Raw genomic sequence first — 9,020 nt, forward strand, 5'->3', positions numbered from 1 at the left:
TTGGGATAATGAATGACATCTATACAACAACATTACTACAAAATGCAGCTATTTAATAAAGAGGTGCATCTTGTAATAGAATTCTTGTACAATTCCTATGAGTTGCATATATTATGAGATAATGGCGTACCTGTTGCAAAAATAGCAAGAGAGGTGCGCGCGCGCACACACACACAGCTGTCATGTTATTGAAATGAAGTTCTGCACAGAATATTAATCAAAACACAATAGCAATATCCTTGCCTGAAGATGTTCTTGGATGGATATGTCAAGATTTAGACATGGAAAGTTCCAAGATACTTATCTGCATTTGCTTTAATCATCAGTGATGTGCAACAGGAAATACTCTGCAATCACTAATAAAACACTGCACTATGATTCATCTAATTATCTATACATCATTCTAGTCAATATTAACATAGGGTTACATAAATCAAGTTAAAAATATATATATAAACAAATAATCACAGTTATTCCCAAGATTTTCAAACAGACAATAAGAACAATGAAGATTTGAAAAGTTTGCATGTTACATGGAACAGAAATTGAAATCTGGTGAAACTCTTGGTTCAATTCCACCAAACTCTGTGGCTAGAGGAAGCAAGCCAGATTTACCAGATACCAATAATTTGATGTAATCCTGAATTCTAATCTCAGCAAAATGACCTGTTTACCTGAAATGAATAAGGTAGCTGATAAACACTAGGCAGGGATGGAGATAGTAATGTATCCTTAATAGATTACTATCTCCTAGCAACTGATTTGTGATGGGTAAATTCAATTTATTAGTTTTTCTTGTCCCCCCCCCCCAAATAATTCTTAAATGATAAATTTCTGGATAAATAAAATGCATTTGATGTCCGTCAGTAAAAGATGAAAGTTTCAGAAACAGTTTGATGATAGCACATAAGCCAAGCTTGTGAAGAACCTGTGCGATTCATTCTGATGTTTCATTAAGACAGAGTATGGAGAGTGATGATATGGTTGTGGTCTATCATTGGTGGATGATACACAATAATAATGCTTTGAATAGAGACCTGGTTACATCCAATGTCACTTAATTTTATTTTAATTCTTCCACATTGAACAGATGGATGTTAGTTGAAATATGTTAGTTGAACTGACATACAGTACATCATTTTTAAAAATATATAACCTTTTATGATTAGTTAAGCGGTATAAATTAAATATGTATATACCTCATATACCACATCAATAGTATGAATAAATTTGATTTCACCAGAATTTCCTTTAAGCACTGAGACATTATGTACGGTAATTTTATTGCTATATAGAGCGATGCTTCATTTTCACTGCATTAGACTTAAGTATTTTACAGGGTACACAAATGCATTTACAACTGACTTGTGAGGTAAATTCAATTTATCAGCTTTCCTTGTTCCCCTCCCCCACAATAATTCTTTCTTACTGGTAAATAAAATACGTTTGACGTTAATACATCTTCTACTTTAAATTAAGATTTCTAATCTTCACCGAAATTTATCCATTTACGGATAAATAAATTTATGCATCATCGAAGGCATGCTGTAACCTACCATAAAATGACAGCACCAACACAAGATTGATTACGTATATCACGTTAGTGTAAATGAAGATTATTAATATTCAATGGTTATTAATAAAAAAAAAAAAAAAAAAAAAAACATAAGTTTACTCCAAACTAAATCTTACTTTACTAAACTGAGCATTTAACATCGATAAGCGAAAGTATAAGGATTATGTAGTCAAATTTGTTTCTGGTCATCAATATTAAAATAATGCATAATAACCTATAAAATTATATGCATATTTATTACACCAGAAATAAAGTTCTAGCGTTTACTAATTAATGTAAGCTGAATTTACAAGAATACATAATAATGCAAATTACTTGAAACAAAAAAGTACCTCGTGCACATTCATGTACCGCCAAAAATCTGATTCGTGCAATAAGAACCTGAAACGAAAAATTAAATAATATATAAAACTTAACAAACAGATAAACATCTATTTCTCTCTTTCCAAGCTAGGCTTAATCAAACAACGCCTTGAGTTTGTTCTCACAGCGGGAAAAGCTGAAAAAGTGATTGGCGGCCGTGAAACCTACCAGCAGAGAACTCTGGGAAAACACAATTTGAAAGTGTTTAAATCAAACTGTATAATATGAATCATGTTAAAATATTTGGCGCAATGTTGAACAACCACATGAATATCAGTTCCTTATTTGCATGTTTTTTTTTTTTTTAACAAACCATTCTTTTAATAAATATACTTTACCTACTGTATAATGAGCGCATTCTTAGTTCATGGCTGTAAACATTTTAGGATTTATACATTACAGCTTTTTTTTATCTACTTAGTGATCTTAATTAAAATAATGATAATAACAGTAAGCAGTACAGCAATTAACAACTTAAACCAAATCTAAAAAGCATTTTTATGGCCCAAAATATGATACTGTATATGTTTGTAAGGAAGGCCTGTATTATGATTTGACACTTTCCAAAAGTTAAATAAATATTCCATATTATATGTATGCTACTTAAAAATTCCTGAAATTTTTTCTAGTTTTGAATTGTTCAAAATCTGGATATTTGCCCAAATATCCAAATTTTGGACACATTTGTCTTAGGAAACTCTATATATCCATGCTTTCCCTCCATCAAGACTTGAAATTTAGAGTCAAAATTGAAGAAAAGGAGTCCCAATCCAATCCTCAACAGACATTGGCCTGCTAGTCTAAAGTAGACTCTTTTGGAAGAGAGCTCAGTTCCATGCTCTTTCTTCCAAAGACAAATATCCAGATTTTGAATGTATTTGTCTTTGGAAACTCTATACTATCCTTGCTCCCATCCAGTTTTTCAACTAATAATCATTCTTGGCCATTTGTATTTATGACCTCTAATACATGAAATGAACTATCTATCCTGCAATGTAATCAAATCTGTCATCTTACTGCTTTGTCATTCCCTAATTATGCTATGGCAGGATATATGACCAGAGTATACTGAGTAATACATTCCTTGTCCTAGCCCTCCTCCCAATTATCTTCTATGGGGTAAACATGTTTTTCCTTTTCCACCTACAGTCAAATTTTTTTGTCTTCTACCTACAAACCAAATTCTGTAATCCAGTCATACTGCCTCTGATTATACAGGTTGCAAATTTTAATCCATCATCACCTGAAGTATTCAAATCTGCATAGAGCACTCTAAATGAATGGAAACTAATATCATATGAGGATTCACCACCATCTTGAATCTATTGAATACAAGGAAGTGGTGAATCCTCATACCTAGTATTGTCCCAACTGTAACCAAAAATCTGAGTCATCACAGCAGACTGATATTATTATTGTATAGGGTATATCCATAGAGTCAGAAGACTCATTGTGGGCCACCTACACTAACATATATACACAGAATACCTATCATACCTCTCCTTGAACTCATTCACTGTCAAGACATTCACAACCAATTCTGACAATCCATTCCATTCATTTACTCTAAAAAAAAATCTAGTCCACCCACCCATACACAACTTCTAGGGGTAATCCTCTTTTTCTCTTTCTCTTTTTGTCACATATTGAAAAATTTCTTGTCTGTCAGTTTTATATAATTCTTTCAATTATATGTTTCTACCATGTCCCCTCTTTTCTGTCAGTCAACTAAACTTTGCAATCCACACACCTTTTGACCTATCCTCATAGAGAGCATTCCACAGACCTGTCACCAGCTTAGTCACTGATCTTTGAATCCTCTCCACTACCTCCTGATCCCTAGGTCACCTGAAACTCAGGTGACCAAATATGTTCACAGTAGTCAAGATTTGGCCAAATCCCAGTTTTATAAAAAGGAATAATAACTTCCCTACCTTATTTAGTGTGTTTTTCATCATCCAAGTAATTCTTTGAGATATAAATTAAAGATGCCAAGAAATTATATTCTTCGTTTCATCTACAGTCCAAGTGTAAGCAAACAAAGTTACTACATTAAGTAATTTCACTACTGGGCTATATATAGAGGCTGTTGACTTCACATTAGTTGCCTCGGTATCCATAATACAATGCATATATCCTTACAGAATTGTATAATGCTATGTAATGCTATGCATTATTGGAAAGGACCACTATCCAGACTGGTTTTGACCTTTATTGAGGTCAGAACCGGTCTGGATAGTGGTCCATCAGTAGGAGCCAAACCCAGAAGTGAGAGGAAACTTGAACTTGAACTTGAACTTAATTGGTTGATGGACTGAGTCCTTGACTCTTTATCCCTTCATCTGGATTTTAGATTGTGGGTGATGAGATTATTGTGGGTAATTTACCCGCTCATTGTGAGCATTGAGGCTGTATCAGCTTTCTCTTGCGATGGAGGATTTCGGTTTTTTATGTTTGAAACGATCTGAGGGCTTGTAGTCCGCTGCCTGTCGAACTAACTGATTTGGGTGATTATCCGTGATTGTGAAGAATTTCTCTGCAATGCTTGTCATGTAGGTCTTAATATCTAGAAGATTGGCTTCTTGATGTAATTGGATGTTTCTGATGAACCATGGGGCATTAAATGCCATTCTTAGGCATTTATTCTGTATTATCTGAAGTCTGTTGATGTTGCTTTTAGTCGTGTGACCCCAGGTTGGAGAGGCATAAGTTAGTTGCGGTCTGATTACCGATTTGAAAAGTAAGATTTTGTTGCTTATGCTTAGGAAGCTGTTCCTGTTCAAAAGTGGATATAGCTGTGCTATAGTCTGACTTGCCTTAGTGGTAACACTATCCATATGTGACTTGAAGTTTAGACGTCTATCAAGATGAATTCCCAGATATTTGGTAGAATTGCGCCAAGGGATGATTTTACCAAACATTTGTATGCTTGTATTCGGTTCTGCCTTACGTCTGGTGAAAAGTACTGCAGAGCTTTTGTTTGGATTAATTGCGATACGCCACTTGGTGTACCAATCCTCCAATTCATTGACTGCTCTCTGCAGCTTGATTGTGGCCAGGTGTGGACGGAGGGATCTGGCTATAATGATTGTATCGTCGGCATACAGAGCGGTGATAGCTGGAGACAGTTTGGGGAGATCTGCCATGTATATGGAGAAGAGCAGGGGAGATAGTAGAGAGCCTTGAGGTACTCCAGCCGTGATTCTCCTCTCCGTGGATCTGATACCAAGTGAGAGGAAAGTTGAAGTAATGCAGAAGTCATATTTTCATATACAATTAGCCAAAAGGTTTCACAGCTTATTGCTAAAATACTCTGGAGTAGAAATAGATAATGAATTTTTTTTTTTTTCAATGGTTTAATATAAATTAAAGATGCCAAGAAATTCTTGATTTCATCCTTTATCCAACTGTAAGCAAAGTTTTCAGGTGAATTAACTTCATAACCGCGGTACTTGTATATAGAAGATAATGATTTCACATCAATTGCCTTGGTATAGTATAATTCAATGCACATATCCTTAAGGACGTATAATGCTATGCATTAAAGGTGTAAAAATAATCATAATTTACAATTATTTCTGTATCTTTATTATTATTACGGGCAACTCCAAGGAGTCCTTAGACTCATTGAGGGAGGCCCTAAACATCATGTGAAGAACAATTATTCAACATCCACACAGTATCTATCATACTTTGCCTTGAACTCATTCACAGTCATGGCACCCACAACAGACTCTGGCAACTTATTCCACTCATTCACCACTCTCCAAGTAAAAAACCTAGTTCTAACACCCTTGCTAACCACACTCTTGCCCAGTTTCCATTGATGGCCCCTAGTCCTGTTCTGAAAAATATCCTCTGAATTAATCTTATAGAAACACTTCAGTAATTTGAATGTCTCAATCATATCATCCCTTTTCTGCCTATCAACCAATTTCTGAAACCCACAAATCTTCAACCTGTTCTCATAAGGTTCATTCCACAGACCTGCTATAATCTTGGTCACTCGCCTCTGGATCCTTTCCATCTCCTCCCCATCAAGAAGAAACCCTGGCGTCCAGATCTGGGCACAGTACTCAAGATGGGGTCTTATCAAGGCTCAATACAGAGGAACAATAACTTGCTTGTCTCTGCTCGTCAAAGTATTGTCAGTAACCAAGTGATTTGATGAGCTGATTTAGCCACTTTTGCAATGTTCCCAATAAACTTCAACCCCCTATCCACCAACACTCCCAAATCCCTGGCCTCATCAATCTCCTGGAGTACAGTTCTACCAATGTGGTATACTGCTGCTAATCTTTTCACCTCAAAATGCATAACCTTACACTTTGCAACATTAAATTGACATCCATTCTCCTTAGCCCAGTCCTCCAATCTATCCAAATCATCCTGCAAAATTTTGACATCATGTGCATTCACTATTGCTCTACCCAACTTTGCATCATCAGCAAACAAATGAATAGTTCCTCTCAGATCATTTCACACCACTAGTCACAGGTCGTCTTTTTGGACTCTACCCCTGAATAAACTACTCTCTGATATCGCTCCATCAACCACCCTCCTATCCATCCCACCAACCCTATATCCATCCCCATATGCTGCAGTTTACTGATTAGAATTCCATGTGGTATCCTGTCAAAGGTCTTAGCAAGGTCCAGCAATATCACTGTATACCCATTATGTATACAGTGTACTTAACCAGTTCAGCCGTCACTGTGTTATAAAACGTAAACAAGTTAGTGAGGCATGATCTACCCTTCACAAAACCATGCTGTCCCCAGTGGTGTAGCTAGAGCTTTTGCCGCCCGGGGCGCTCCCTGAGTTTGCCGCCCTGTCAATACACATCAAAAATACTACAAAAAGTCAAAACGACGTATAGGGAAATAAATTAAAACACCATGTTTATTTTTGAAGTAAAACTTTAATTTCAACATTCTAAAATGTTATTTTTCTTGCTTTTCTGTTAGCAAAAGCAAAATCGTTGATGACATTGGTGACGTCTATTTCACAGTAATGTAGGTAATTCTTAATCAATTTTAATTTAGAAAAATTCCTCTCACAACTAGCAACACTTACAGCACTTGTGAAGAAAATTCGCAGTAGTATTACAATATTTAGAAATGAGTTCTCGAGATTGCATTTTAGAATTAACTACAAAAGTTCAAAATGATTCAAAGTGTCGCCCGGAGCGGATCGCCTCATCTAGCTGTCCCCCATATAGTATCTCATTTTCATCTATTAATTCCTGTATTTTTCTCTTGTCTACTTTCTCCAAAACCTTGACGACTCTTGATATGCTGATCGGTCGGTAATTTGCAACAGCAGTCTGGAACCTCCTTTATGCAGTCATTGGAACTATTTTCCTCTCTTTCCACCCCCGCGGGACTAACCCGGACCCGAGACTCAAATTAAATAAAATCTGAATATACTATTGGTTTTGGTTTCGTAACACGTAAATCGACACTTGCGATGTGCCCGTTATTGATATTATTATTGTCAAAATGAAATGTAAATCATTTGAAAATTGATGCACTTACTAGATTCTGAGAGTTGTGTTACAAAAAGATAAGCCGAAATTTGAAACGTTTTTATGTCACGTTTTTTGCCTTACCGGCTTACCAGCCCTGAACTCTGGGGGGGGGGAGCATCCCCAGTTATGGTATAAAATTATTAAGTGTTAAGGTATTTCTGGTGGTTTATTTAGACATTCTGTTTACGCTAACGGAGACAACGTGTCAGCCATTATACGTAACTTATCGCTTACCATTTACATGGAGTGAGCATGCTCGCTGAGAAGTTTGATAGGTGATTGACAGCTGACAGGACAGCGTTCGGTATGGGAATAACGACAAAAACAAGAGAAAGAGAATTAATAGAAATTTGAGAAACGCAACTGGAAAATTCTGTTCTTATGAAATTTTTAAATTTTACTTGACAGTCGGGAGAATATTAATAGAAGATTCCGAAAAGAAAAGTCTTTAAACTGGAGAAGTTGAGAATATCAACAAATATTTAGTAAATTAAAGAAGTTATTGCAGTCAGAGGCGTTCCGTGGGTTTGTGCAGCCTAGGTGCAAAATTTTTGTTCCCTCCTTCCATTAAAAATTAAAAGATCCCGAAATACAATAACACGTTACGTTACCGCCCCTAATTTTGTTGCCCGAGTTCATTGCACCCCAGAACGGAACGGGCCTGATTGCAGTCTATCTATATGCTCACTGGGTGTGTCAGAATCTACATGTTCATTAGAGATGCCGTATGGTCACTCCGATGCTCGGTGATGGCCACACTTTACCAGCCATGTAGTCCTGTTGTTTGCTTTTCTGGAGGCCTCAGCTCTCTGAAGATCAGTCATTCCACACACACCATCCATCTCATTGATGGTCTACCCCTTCCTCTTTTTCCAGGAACTTTACCTTCTATTACTGATCTGAGAAGTCTACCTTCCATCCTTTCACTGTGTCCAAAATATTTTAATTTTCTTCCTCACATTACTGATCAATCTACATCCTATCCTAATTCCTATCTTGAGCTCATCCAATGCTTCATGCATGATGTCCTCTGCATATATACTAAACAAGTGAGGAGAAAGTAAACATCATTGCCTATCTCCTTTTCCAACTTGAAGCCAGTCAGTCAATCCAACACCTGTTCTTAGCATGGCTTCTTACTCCCTGTACAAGCTAGCTGTCAACCTGATAGTGTGTTGAGGAAAATCCATTCTTTCCACAGTTTCACATGCTCAACACAGTCAAAAGCTTTAGAGTAGTCTCTTTAGAGGGAGTCTGAATTGTTTATATTTTTATATGATCTGTCTAAGGCAAAGGATCTGATCTCTGGTGCTCTTACCTTTCCTAAAACCTGCTTGTTCCTCGGGCATCTCTGCCTCAACTTTGGCCTCAATCATATTTAGCATGATCTTCAATAAAATTTTGCTTGCATGAGATATTAAAGTAATAGTTCTTGTATGTTTTCATATTACCTTTCTTATGTAGTGGTATGAAAACCGACTTCTTTCAGTATCTAGGCCATGATCCCATCTCCCATATCCTTGTAATCAATCTATGAAACACTCGTATCCC

General features: G+C 36.4%; 1 protein-coding gene across 2 annotated transcripts in view; it reads right to left on the reverse strand.

The window, feature by feature from the left end:
- The window catches only part of NSD (Nuclear receptor binding SET domain protein), a 442,610-nt gene extending 435,067 nt beyond the window's left edge, over positions 1-7,543 (reverse strand). Inside the window, exon 1 of one of the 2 annotated variants that reach the window (XM_090392494.1) lies at positions 7,477-7,543. The gene's annotated coding sequence lies outside the window, so the exon portion shown is untranslated. Of the gene's footprint in view, positions 1-1,908; positions 2,047-7,476 lie in introns of those variants that run through there. The other variant, XM_090392492.1, reaches the window with a different exon arrangement.
- Positions 7,544-9,020: the final 1,477 nt, after the last annotated feature.

The sequence above is a fragment of the Typopeltis vanoorti genome, chromosome 5, assembly GCF_054136105.1.
Source record: "Typopeltis vanoorti isolate ZY-2024b chromosome 5, IOZ_Tvanoo_1.0, whole genome shotgun sequence".
NCBI lineage: Eukaryota > Metazoa > Arthropoda > Arachnida > Uropygi > Thelyphonidae > Typopeltis > Typopeltis vanoorti.